The sequence below is a fragment of the Aedes albopictus genome, chromosome 3 (genome assembly GCF_035046485.1).
Source record: "Aedes albopictus strain Foshan chromosome 3, AalbF5, whole genome shotgun sequence".
NCBI classification, from domain to species: Eukaryota; Metazoa; Arthropoda; class Insecta; order Diptera; family Culicidae; genus Aedes; species Aedes albopictus.
The window spans coordinates 171,781,189-171,795,394 of record NC_085138.1 but is presented as its reverse complement, the minus strand read 5'-3'; the positions used below and the strand labels follow the sequence as shown (position 1 = coordinate 171,795,394).

The 14,206-nt window shown below is 39.2% G+C and overlaps 1 long non-coding RNA gene across 1 annotated transcript; it reads right to left on the bottom strand.

Annotated features, from left to right (window-relative positions):
* Positions 1-12,968: 12,968 nt before the first annotated feature.
* On the bottom strand, positions 12,969-13,729 carry LOC134292091 (uncharacterized). The gene is made up of 3 exons (XR_009999454.1): positions 13,529-13,729; positions 13,410-13,475; positions 12,969-13,033 (listed from the first exon to the last, which is right to left on the bottom strand). It is a non-coding gene; the product is annotated as an uncharacterized LOC134292091 (long non-coding RNA).
* Between the last annotated feature and the right edge of the window lie 477 nt (positions 13,730-14,206).

Sequence of the window (14,206 nt, the reverse complement as noted above, 5' to 3'; positions counted from 1 at the left end):
CTCGAGAACAGCACTTGAACAATCACTGGAGCAACTTCTAAAGATATCTCAGGATAAATCCCCGAAGAAATGTCTGGTAGAATTCCTAGATGAATAATTATTATTGAAGGAATCTCTGGAGAAATTAAGATAGGATCACTGAAACAAGTATGGAAGAAATCTTGTAGGAACTGTTTAAACTCATATAGTTTACAAAACTAGAAATTAATCTGAAACAGTAATTTTGATTCCTCAGAACTGCAATGCCTATTTGCATATTCACATATCGGGCACCCTTGCTGCTTAAACGTCATCTCAACCCCCTCCAGAAAAAAATCCTAGCTACGCCAACGATTTTACGATTCTTTGTCGAAAAATTATACAGCATTTTGAAGAAAAATGAAAATTTTATACTTTTGAATCGAAAGAAAAATCGATTCGGTCGATTTTGTGGGGCTTCAACAACGATTCAAAAAACTACTTTAGAGTTTCTTTCAAAACCTCACCCCAAGATTTCTGCAGAAATTATTCTACAATTTTTTCCAGAAAACCAATCTTCTACGGGATTTTTAGGATAATCTACAAAAGTTTTATTCAGAAATTATCTCCACAGGTTTCTTCAGTTTCTAACAGGGATCAATTAAGATATTTCACTGGCTTTTTCTCTAAAATTGTCCAAAAGGATATTGCTTTAGAAATTAGGTTTTTTTTCTCAGAAATCCTTTAGTTATTCCTTAAGATTTTTTTGAGAAATTTCTCCAGAAATTTATCAAAGGTTTTATTTAAAAATCTATCCATGGATAGCTTCAGAAATTGCATTAAAAATTTCTACAAAATCCTCCAGATATTTAGAATTTCCATATGATTCCTCCAGACCTTTAAAAATTATTCCAGCGATACCTTCAGAAATTTCTTCAGGGCATTTTTAAGAAATTCTGCCTGGAATGCCTTCGGAGATTTTTCTGAGAATTGCCTTAAAAATTCTATAAACTATTCATTTAGAACATTAATTGTTTCCATTACAACGTCTTCCAAAGTTTTCCAGAGACTGCCATACCTTTATAAAACCCACCTTGGATTCTTTCATTGAATGCTTCAGAATTTTTTCTAGAATTTCCTTCAAAATGTCTTTACGAAAAGTTTCCATGGGTTTCTCCACATATTCCTTAATAGATTCTTTTAGAAAGCAAAGCGAGGATTCTTGCAGGAAATTATTCACATATTCCTTCAGAAATGCTTTCAGAAATAACTTCAGGAAATCAAAATTTCAGAATGTTTCCAAGAATCTCTTAACAAAATCTTCCACAGACTCCTTCAAAAATTTGTTCAAAGTTATCCAGAAATTTATTCAGGGATTTCTTAAGATTTTGTTTAGAAATTAATTTTAAAAAATATGAGATACTTTTAAAAATTTTCCCAAAAATTCCTTTGAGAAATAAATCTTTTGTTGATTCCTCCCAAAACTTTTCCATGGTTTCATTCAGAAGTTACTCCAGGAATATAGCCTCAAAATATACCAAGGATTTTTTTTTCGGAAACGCCACCAGAGAATTCTCAAGAGGATATTTAGCAAATTTATCCAAGGCTACCGTTAGTTATCCCGTCAAGAATTTCTCCAAGATTTCTTCCAAATAGTTTGCCATGTATGTTATCTGATACTCTTCCAGGGATTACTCTATTCGTCCTTCTTAAAAAAATGCTAAAAAAAATTTGAAAAAATATCCAGGCGTCCTTCCAATTCAGAATTTTCTACAGGAATATTTTAAGAAAATCATTCAAAGATTCTTTCAAAAATTCTACAAGAAATCCACCAGAGATTTTTTCAGACTGAAAAATTATCTTCAAATCCTCTTCTTCTTCTTCTTCTTTTTCTTCATTATGGCTCAACATTCGCATTGGAACACGGCAAGCCTCTTAGAGCACTTCCACAGTTGTTAATTGAAGGGCTTTCTTTGCCTGCCATTACATGAATTTGTGCATTGTGTGGCAAGTTCAATGATACCCTTTGCCCAGGGAGTCGAGAAAATTTCCCCGACCGGAACGGGAATCGAACCCGCCGTGTCCGGATTGGCGCTCCATAACCTTAACCACTTGGCTAACTGGAGACCCCAAGTATTCATCCAAAAAATCTGTGCGAATTTCTCCAGAGATTCTTGTAGGGGGATTAGGGGCATAATGGACACCCGGGGCGAAATGGACACCCCTGTTTTTGCCGAAACCGTTGACTTTTATGTAAAACTTTTAATGTATAAGTGTAAAGGAACAAGTCTTGGTTCTATTTTACAAAAGTTTCATTTATATTGCTCCAAAATAACCAAACTATCATTGAAATTGAAATATGTTTTTCATATGGTGAAATTCTTATAATTTCAAAGCAGCATCAAATAAGGTATTACGAGTGTTTAGTGTGTTTACCATAGAAACAAGTGAATTGTTACCTTATCTACATGTATACGAAGATTTAGCAATGGATGTAGTATTTCATTTTTGGTCAGAATTTACTTAAAATAGCAATTTTAATGTTGTAGTCGATTCGGGGCGAAATGAACACTGGCAATTACGAATGGATGCACGCGCATTTTATACTGTTAGGTGTTTTAGAGCGTTTGAAAATAAACAATCCGATTATTTTAGCCTAAAGTTTATTTGATTAACTTAGATGTTATATAAACTCGTCTAAGATGTAGTATTATTTCTGTGGTATTGATCTCCGTAGGCAAATTTCTTAACTGGTCGATGTAACCAAAGAATTACCATAAAATATGCAGGGGTATCCATTATTCCCCGATGGGTGTCCTCTTCGCCCCGTACCTTTCCTGCCAGCCCTGAAAAACACACGGTTTACAATTCGTTATTTCTTCACACTAAAGACATTCTACCTGCTGTGAATGATTGAAAGACGTAGGAAACAAGTTAGAGTTGTAAGTCAATTGATAATATGTGAGGTTTTACTCTGTTATACAGGCCTAACGCGCTCATTTTCTTAGGGTGTCCATTATGCCCCTAATACCCCTACTACTACTTATCCAAAATTACCTAAAGTACTGAACAGAATAAAGCCCACATTGTCGATTTTCATACAAAATGCTCAAGTTTAAAGCTCTATTCTGCTTCTAGTTCACAGATTGACTTCATATTTCAACTGGAGACTCTTATTAGCTTGAAATTTATCAGGTTAGTTAATAAGACTATTCCATGCAAGAATTTAAAAGTTATCGCCAATCTCACATTTCGAGAAAAATCGAAAAAAAAAATTGGAATAATTTTGTAATATAAATAGGTATTTAGACTAATATGTTTTTCTGCCACGCTGATGAGTATTACAAAACACACTGCTTTTCTGAACAAGCTATTTACCTAAAACATTATGCATACAAAATAATTTTAAAAAATCGCAATTCAGCCATGTTTCTCCAAATGTGATGAGACTTTTCGATGTTTCAAAACGTTTTGCTCAGATTTTACTTCCTTTTTTCACTGATCTAATTTTAAGCTACCACGAATGTCCAAACAACATTTGAGGTCAATTGGTGCATTAGAAGCTGAGATTCGATCACCCAAACAAGAGCATTTTGTATAAAAAACAGTCAATGTGCACTTTATTCTGTTCAGTACTGTTCATGCATCATTATTACCCGAAACTCCTGCAGGAGTTTATACAGAGATTGCTCCACGTTTTTCTTGAAAATACATGAGAGAAATTCCTCCAGCATTTCCTCCATGGATGAGTCCAAGAATTGCTCCACGGATTTGCGGATCTCGGAATCGTTTAATAGGAATTTATACAGAAATTCCTCGAGACATACCAAGAAGAGTTTTTTTAGGGATCTTAACAGAAGATTCGCAAAGCGTTTATAACGGAATTCCCGCTAGCTGGCTAAAACAGCTAGGCAGACACTTTCCCGTCTATAGTAAGAAATCAAAGCTTGTTTTTCTCAGAGATGGCGCCACCACATTAAAAGTAAAATCATTTTTCTTGTATGGACAAATCGCTGGCTTGCACTTGTTCCGCATCACAACGATTTGTACCCTGGGGCAAAAAGTTGCAAATTAGAAACAAATCATTATACAGTAACAGAGAATTTATTATGCCACCATACAAATTTCAAGCTGTTTACTTCTTTTTTTCTGACTGGCATTTTCCACCCGTGCTGCGCATGATGTTTCCGAGTGGATAGGTGCAGGCGGCGCCGCTGTATATGTGGAAAACACGTGGAACACGAGCGCCGTCTATGATTCCGTAGCGCAAACTTTTCTGCTTGTTTACACTGTTATCACGTTTACCGCATTTATCAGAAAAGCGCCACTACCGGCACTTTAGCATAAGCGCAGCAGCTTACTTCCTATTGAGCGATAATGGATGAGTGTCTCTTAATAATACAAACAAACTTTAATTCATAACTGTATTACGAGTTTCTGCTTAAGATACATTTGTGGGTTTGTTCTTAAACTAATTGTGACTTAACAGCTATTACTCACGGGCCCGTGAAGTCATAACGCTAGCATGCCGATCTTCGTTGCCTCTGGCGCACTGTTGTCCGTCTCGGCGTCTCTAACCACCGCTCAATCAGCTATCTCACTCACTACGTCTCACTTCTCGTCCCAGCTCCCAGGTGCTTCTCTACCGAGCCATGCTTATCGCGTCTATTCTGGTCTAGCACTTCACGTTGCTTCGAAGGTCAAGGCCGATGGTGATCACAACCGCTGCTGAGCGCCCGCGAGCGTGAACAAAAAGCCCTGTCGAGACCACACTGTTAGTCATCTAGAACAACCATTACAAATTCGACAACTTACCCGTTGTCGGGGCTCCTTTTGTTCGTGGATTAAAGGCCTGGTCTTCTCCGGCTTCGATGGCTCCTCGATTGTCTAGCCTTGCCACAATTCTCACGCAGTGGCGTCGTTATAACCGTTGATTTGGCCAAGTTCCTAGAGAGATAAACAACAGTATGAGCATCTCCATGCCGATTAATCCCTTTACGGTAGCTCACGTGGATTGATTTGGCTACTCGCACTGCACGTACGAGTGCGAGCGCCTTGGGCGCGTAGGTGGATTGACAGTAGGCCAGATCCAGAATCCAGATTCAGATGTGAGGTGGGTCGCGGGAATGCCTTTCCCGTTCAGGATATCTTCTGCTATCTGTGAATAATATCTGTTAGACACATCCTCTTTATTGGAGGAATTCATCCACTTACATCACGGTTTAGCGGAGGCAACCAGATTCGAAGAAGCCTGATTTCGGTGGGGTTTCCACAGGGTTTCTGCCAAACACAAATCGTAGATAAAGATTAGCTGTGGTCTCTCGAACATCGTGTTCTTACTTACTTGGTTGATGCCGTTGTCCGGCCACGTTTTTTCTCGCAGACCCGAGCCTCACGATACTGGCGCTTGTGCAGTGTGGAGAATGAATGGCTGCTGCTTTCCACGGCCTTCGGTTGGGTGACTGTGTGTGTACGTGTGGACGGACTATTGTACTTTTCACACATTCGAAGTACTAAACGAGGGATATTCATCCTTCGAGTGATTTGGCTGCTCTCTGTTTACAACTATCTTAACTATAACATTTGTTTTGTTTTACAATTTTGATGCTAACCATAGGCCTAATTCTCATTCACCTATTCAACTTTCCCATCAAAATTACAACATGTAACACGTTTCTGTCAGTTATTTCTGAAGGAACTCTTTCAGAAACACATCAACAGATTGCTTTAGGATATCTTTTAAAAAAATCTCTTAGGATTTAATTGAATAATTTTCCAGGAATTATCCCTAAAACTTCTCAATAAACTTTCTGGATATTCCATCAAGGGTTTCCCCAGGAACTTCGTCAGGTATTTTCCCGGAAGGTTTTTAGAAATTCCTCTTGGGACTATCCAGTTATTTCTCGGGGGTTTTCTCAGATACTCATCTAGGGATTCATGCAACAGTACCTCCTGAGACTTCTACAGGGGTTATATAGATTCTCCAGTATACTGGAGATTTCTTCAGAAATTTCTTCAGAGTTCCCTTCATGAATATATCCAGAGACTTCTTCAGAGCTTCAGAATTTTCTTAAAATTTCTTTAAAAATCCTACAGAGGTTCCTCTGGAAATGTCTTCATCCTAGGAATTATAAGGAGAATTTCTTGCGCTGTTTCTGAAGGTATAAATACACAAAAAAGGAAAAAGAAAAAGATTTTTGGAAAAAAATTAGGCAGGAATAAAAAAAAATTATGGAGGAATTCCTCAGAGAACCACTGAAGAAATTTCTTAAAAGGAATCTTTCAAAAATATCTGGAAGAATTGAACAACTCTATAGATTCAGATAGAAAAATTTCTTCCTTTAGAGGAATTGAAGCATCTCAGAAAAAAAATTCTGGAAGAGTTGCTGGAAAGGCCTGGTCTGGATACATTCTAGGCAAACTTCAGAAAAATACCTTGAATAATCTCTGGAAGTTCCCGAAAAGCTATTTTAAAATTTTCTTATGAAATTTAATAAACATCTGAGAAAATTGCAGAATATATTTAGCCATACCTGAAAGAACATCTTGAATAATATCAACAAAATAGGATCTGAGAATTTCTGTGAAGAAAACTCTCCTGGAACTGCATATTAAAAACATCTTTGATGGAATTCCAAAACAAATTCTAGAAAAGTTTTTGAGAAATTTCATCAGAATATGTTTCTGGAGTAATTCCTTCTAAAATGTTCAAAAAAATGCATACTTGCACAAGCTTCTGTAGCAATCTTTGAAGGAATTTCCTAACGAATTTCAGGAGGAGTTTCCGATTGAATTTTTTTAATAAACCAGTGGACTAGTTTTAAGATGAATCATTTGAAAAAATATTGAGAAACTTCTGAAGAAGATATAAGGAAAATTCCTGGAGGAATTCCCGAAAGAAACTCTGGTGGAATCCACTGAAAAACATGAAAAGAATTGCATTGAATTTTGTGGAATCTTCAGAGGAATTCTTGCTAAAATCATTCTAGGAAATCATGCATGCATCCTTTTCAGATGCAACTTTTGGAAGACTTTTGGTTAATCCCGAAGGAATCATTAAAAGAATTTTTGCGGTGTCCCTGGAGGTGAATGTGGAAAAGAATCTCGAGAAGTAAATAGGAAGGCAAACATTCTTGAAGTATTCTCGGATGAATCTCTAGAAAATTCTCGATGAACTGGGAAAACTGCAGAAATTTTTCGTGAAACAATAAGTAATGGAAGGATTTCCTCAGAATACTTAATTCTTAATGAGGTGGAATATTGAAATCAGGAGGCATACTATTAGATATAGATACGTGGGAGGTTGAAACCAATATTTCCTTTTTCTAGAAATAAAACCACAATGAATCTTTGAAACACAGCAATATCGGAATCCGAACCCCAGCGGTTCACGGTCACAACTACCAACTGGTGAGAAATAAGTGCACTGTACAGTGTGTACAGAGTGTACGGAAACAATGAGAGTACTTTACGCAGAATAACCCGTAAAACTCCATTTCACACTCTTCTGCTGGAGACGCTGAAGGAAACCAGCTTCCGGATTTTTATTCTTTCATCTTGGCACTTTTACTAGGCTCTTGGAAAGTATGGCAGTTGTGCCACCACTCTCAAGGCAGTGTGACTGCGGTAAAAATCTACCATCTTAGAGCTAGCGAGCGAGCGACGACGCGACGCAAAGCCACGAACGAGGAAATGCCATTAATCAACACACTCTTCGTTACATTCTTCTTAGTTAGGCAGCCGGCCAGGGATTTGTCTTCCTGTTCCGTGTTCTCCCCTGGCAGATGTCTTGTTAAGGGAAATTGCCGGACTACAACAAAGATGTCGCTCTCAGCGATATTGCTCGGCCGGTTATGAGTATAAATTATGTGGCACCATTACACTGACCTCAGCAACTGCAGATTATCGCATTGTGGCGTTATGATGCCACTGGTTTGCAAATACACCTGTACAGAATTGACAGCATCCAGAGCACGCAGAGGCAGCTTGGAAATTCTATCCATGCTGAATAGAAATCTAGTAGGATCGATTCCAACGAAATGAAACCAACAACGTTGAAATTACAATTCAGATGGTAATGAATTCTCGTGAAGCATCCAAGGTTGATAAAAGCAACAATGGTAGATAGGCAAAACTGCGTATAAATTTTGAGCGAGAGGACTATGACAAGGTGATGGACTTCGTGCCTGTTGTTCAACAATACACTTAATGATGTCATGAGCATAGCCTGCAGTGGCGACTTTATCGATTCCGGAAAGTTTGCTTCGCGGACGAAATTAACGATTTCGGTAGAATATTTTAAACAGTGAAAGCTTCTATTGCGTAAATGTAGGTATTAAACAGCGTCTGCTGAATTCACCTTCTCGATTTGAGTTCGTCAAGCGATAACTATCTTCGGCCTAGAGTTGGCCGAAGCAAGTGCTTTAATAGCAGCCTGGCTATCTGAACAGAAGTATATTACCTTGCCCATTACGTGCTGTTGAAGTGCTGATTGCACTCCGCACATAAGAGCTAAGATTTCGGCCTGAAAAACGGTGCAGTGTCTACCAAGTGAATAAGACTGATAGGCAGTGTCTACCAAGTAAATAAGAGCTCACGAGAATAAACACCAGCACCTGCTCGACCTTTGAGAAGGGAGCCATCAGTGTAACATACGATGCCGTCTAAAATACTTCTCTCCATATAACCGGATGTCCACTCTTCCCGGGAAGGGAATTTCGTGGAAAATGTCCTATATGGAAAATTTCAAGCAATTGTAAGATCACTTGGAGCAAGGACAACTTTGTCCCAATTCACCAAAAGTGGAAACAACGAGGTGTGTGTTGAACTGCGATTCACAGGAGTTTTCTCTAGTAAACCGAGTACCCATAGACGGTAAGTGCAAGAAAGTGCTTCTTGTTTGAGATGAATGTGTAGTGGGGCAACGTCAAAGAGAACTTCGAGCGCTGAAGTTGAAGGAGTTGAACGCTTCAGACATCGCCATTAAGCACGTCCTTTGGAGATGGTCTAATTTTAATTGGACCGTTCTCACTTCGCCCTTTTGCCACCACACAAGACATCCATAGGTCTATATTGGACGAACAACAGTTGTGTTAATCCATTTGATATACTTGAGTTTTAGACCCCAAGCTGTACCAAAGGTTCGCCGGCATTACCCAAAGGCCATACAAGCTTTCTTGATTCTGAACACAATGTGAGGTGTCCAGCAAAGCTTGGAATCAAGAATGACTTCAACGTACTTTACCTGATCAGTCACATTGATTTCAGAATCAAAGAGACGTAAAGGTCGAACACCATTACGGTTTCGCTTTTCTGTAAAGAAAGCAATAGATGTTTTACTCGGATTTACCGGAAGGCCATATTGGCGGCACCAACCCTTAACTACCTGAAGAGCGTTTTACATCAGATCGAAAAGGGTGCTGACGCACATACCAACTATCAATGTTAACTAGTCATCGGCAAAACCATAAGTAGGAAAACCGCTATTATTGAGTTGCCTCAATAGCGTATACGAGATTCCACAAAAGTGGTGATAAGACCCCCCCTTGGGAGCATCCACAAACACTCAATTTCCTAATCGCCGGTTGACGCATTGTCGAGAAGAGATGTCGGTTTTTGAGCATTTGGTGAATCCAATTGGAAATCATTGGAGATAAACCATGACCCCGTGCGACTTCCAATATGACATCGAAAGGCACGTTGTCAAAGGCACCCTCAATATCTAAGAAAACACCCAAGCAGGATTGCTTTTGAGCGAATGCCTTCTCGATATCGTAAACAACTTTGTGTAGAAGAGTCACAGTGGACTTTCCAGATTGGTAAGCATGTTGGTTCACATGAAGAGGCTGGCATTGGCCAGATGAACATCACGGATGTGATGATCGACAATGCGTTCTAAGCATTTCAGAAGAGAAAAGAGGTCAAACTGATAGGTCTGAAGCTCTTTTCTTCTTCATACGACACACGACCCACTTTCAGAATAAACTTCACAGTAATATCCCGCCAGGATTTGGGAATATATCCTGTAGCAAAACTGCAAACAAGTAGTTGTTTCAAAACATGTTTGAAATGATCAAATCCCTTCTGAAGCAAAATAAGATAAATCTCATCTGCCCCAGGAGATTTGAAAGGAGCAAAGCTATTAAGTGCCCATTCAATCGATTCTTAAGTTATGATACTCCGAGCCGAAGCAAAAGAATCATAACTACAAGAAAAGACATCAGGTTCATCCGAAGACGTAATATCCACACATCCGGGGAAGTGTGTACTGAATAAACATTCCAAAACTTCCTCATCAGAGGAAGTGAAATCATCATTTGGCAAACCAAGTTCGTTCACTTGAAAATCCTTAGATTTTGCAAGGATTTTGTTCAACCGACTGGCTTCACTCAGACTGAAAACATTTGTACAAAGGTTTTTCCAGCCGGATCGTTCAGCAGACCGAAGAGCTTTCTGGTAGGCCTTGCAATCTGACCTGAAAGGCTCTCATCCAGCAGAACGTCGTCTGTTCCAACTTCTTCTACATTGCTTCCTGAGCTTCGCTAGATCAGAGTTCCACCAAGGGGTTCCTCTTGTGGTCTTCACAGACCGCAGAGGGCAAGCTTCTTCAAAGGCTTCCATGCTGAAGGCCGTTGTAGTATCAACGGCATCATCTAAATCACTTGGATTGTCAATAGATGGTGGGTGAGTATCCATGAATTTTGGCTGCAACCAAATCGGTAAAGAGATCCCAGTTGGTTGACCGGGGCTTCCTGAAACGCAAAGTTTGCGAAGTAACATTCACATGTTCATACAAGATGTAGCGGTAGTGGTCAGATAAAGATTCTTCACCTGGCACATTCCAATTGGTCAGCTCGTGACAAATTCTGCTAGAGCAAAGCGTTATGTCTAACACTTCCTCTCTAGCAGATACCATGAAGATTGGGCTGTTGCCTGTGTTGAGTAATCCAAGATCTGTACTACTTAAGTATTCCATCAAACTGGAACCTCTCAAATTGATGTCTGAGCTACTACAGATTATATGGTGAGTAGCATCACTACCAACAATTAGCGGAAGGCCTTTAGAAATGCAATATGCAATGGCTTGCTTGAAAGCATCCGTGGGGGATGATTCATCACGCGGTAAATAAACCGAACAATAAACATATTGCCTGTTGAGGTTTCCAACAGATACATCGATTGTGATAGCACATACATCTCTAGTGGTTAGTTCAGAGATGAGTGTAGCAACGATTGCGTTGTTGACAAGCACACATGCTCGAGGCATGGCACGTGAGTTTGCCATTTCATTTTTACTGAAAGTAGCAAACCCTTACGAAAGTAAGGTTCTTGGACTCACGCCACTTGGGCTGTACCAGTTTGCATAAGTCTGCAAAGATTGATCGTTGCCGTTCTTTTATTCTGAAGATTGATCTGAGCCACCCTAACCGTAGCCAGCGTAAGCTCTCACTGGAATTTTTCGCTTTGGGTTTGACTAGGACTCTCATCACACTCTCCATTGTAACACTAGAAGGAGCCAAATGGTTATTTATTTTGAATTTCGTCTGCTTCAAATGAAATTAATTTTTCGATTGTCGTGGAGCCTCGTAGCCGTACAGGTCACCAAGCTTCTAATCGCACCATGCTGTGGGGTGAGGGTTCAATTCCGACTACGGGTGTTGAAACTTTTCGCGAAGATAGTTTCTTCTCTGTATCCACTGGTGCATGCTCCGTGTATTCCTTGTCTAGTGTTAAGTTTCATTCAGTCTGTACAGCCTCTGGCTGAAGACGGTGTCTACGTCTTTTTAAATTATTTTTTTAATATATTGAAATATATTGCATGAAGGCGTACGTCCCGGAGATGTAACGCCATCAGTTTCCATACAATCCTGTAGTTACAAAGACTAGCTCTAGTCTCAAAACATTTGACTAGCTCGCTTGATTAATGATATCGTCGGTAAGATATTGATATCCTCTTTACGCAAACAAAAATAATTCAACCAGCATAAAACCTAAGAAATAAATTATGTATCCAGCAAATTGGTAGTCAAATTTAACAATCCAAATTTTAACGCCGATGGAAGTTTCCACGCCGAAAGAATACCGTGTTCGAAACAATGTATTCGAAAATTAAATTCCTTCTCAGCAAAATTTAGTTACAAAAACTTTTCCCCCCTTATCGCGATTGTAATCGGAAACAATGAATGGTTCCTCACAAAAGCACACTCCAAGCTCGACTGATGCCGGGAAGAAAGCGCACGGAGAATAATTAGTTTTTTCGGACGCGCTCTCATCCACCGGGAACTTGCCGAAAGCAGTGTGCATTCTGAACGTCAACGTCGTCGTCGTCGACGTCGTTGTCGTTGTCGTTCGCGTTTTCTTTTGTGGGCGCACATTTCTTTTCAGCGCCGAAGCGGGGACACACTATAATAGGATGGTAATAAATTTGAAGACTAATAAAACCTAAGCTGGAAATTGCACAAGATTTTACGCTTTATTGGAAGCCTTATATCCGGTGCAGCTGATCTTCCTTTTTCTGGATTGGTGTGCTAAAGCTAGGCATTCGAGGAGCGCACTATCTTCGCGAACCGGAAAGAGCAACGTCATGTGAAACGGCTCCTGGACAAACAATGCGATTGCAACTGATCAATGTGTTCGGGATGGGAAAGAGTCCTGTCCCTGGAATCGAACGTGAGTGTGGCGATATGAATGATACCATACCGTATCGATGCACTCGTTTCGTGTCATTCTACATATAGAATGAAAGAATGGAAATACCGAGAAAAAAACCATCGAGGAAGAAATGGTTACATTCGCGTGGATAACCGAAGTGTAGTGAAATCGCTACTTTTCAAGTGAAGAGGACAATCAGTTTTCTCTCTAAAATAAAAACTCTCATTTTTGAGTAGCGCCCATGCCGCACAGGGACTGTGTTGGAAACACACATTTTTTAAATTGCTCGTACGCTCACATTTTTGCAAAATATCAATATTTTTCGGTATTTGAAGGTGGTTGTTACGGTAGTATTGAGGTGCTTTTGGCCGAATTCTCTAGCAGATCGCAAACTCCGATGTTGTGGGTGCGAAGCAGCTGTAAGCTGTGAATTTATTTATACAGTGGTTTCTCGGTTTTATCACGTTCAAAAAAAAAAATTTACCGTGATATAAACGAAACCGTGAATTTAGTGAAACAAGAAAAAAATGTACATTTTTTATTCAAAATCGTTCAGCTGCACAATATATGAGTCGTAGTTCACATTTTTTAACCGTTTTGGTGAACTGGGCAATGCTGTATTGGTTTTATATTGATTTCGGAATGTTTTAGAGCAAGTGTGATAAAAACGAAACGAAAATCGTGATAAAATCGAATAGAAAACCGTGAATTTGGGCGAGTAGTGATTAAAACGACTAGTGATAAAACCGAAACGCCACTGTATTAGATTTACCAATTTACATGTAACAGAATCCATTTACAATTTTCGGTCTGCCGCATCATACAATAGTTGTTTAACCTCAATATTGTTGTAACAAATGCATAATCTGTGATAGAATTAAATATTAGAATAGGTGCATTTAACTTTATGCAAACTTACTGTTTTAAATTGTTTTAGATACTAGGTGTAGAGTTCACTGTGTTGTTTTAACTTTTAATTAGTTTATAAATATAGGCTTAAGTAGAAGAATAATTTCAATTGCAGAACACATTTCTGAATATAACACACACAACTTGTCCTGGATGAATCAATCTGTCTCAGTATTGTCATGGTTCTTCTTCCTTCTTCCAATGCATGACATTCCGCGCTACAATGACATTTCTTTTCATGTGTATCGTATCTGTCAGGCAGTTGCAACGATGAACGGTGCACTGCTGCCAGCAACAGTGGTTTATAAACCCAGTGAGGTTGCCATGTCGAAATTATTGCAAAATACATGCTCATGTGAGCGTACGAGTAATTTTAAAAAAATGTGTGTTTCCAACACAGTCATGTGTGGCATGGATATTTACTAAAAATGTGCAGGCCGAACACATTTTTGAGCGTAGCCGTTTTTGCGTGTTGGGTGAACAGGTTGGTTCCGCTCGCTGCGAATATCGGAGGATTACTGTGAATGGTGAAAGTGGGTTATGTCGTCTTCATGGAATGGAATCCACTTTTCACACATAAATTAGTTAAAATAACAAAATTCAATTAGGATGCCGGTACCAGTTATCGCACTCCCTAAGAAGAACTATTTCTACAAAAATAAGAAGAAGACCGTCGAATGTCATCAAT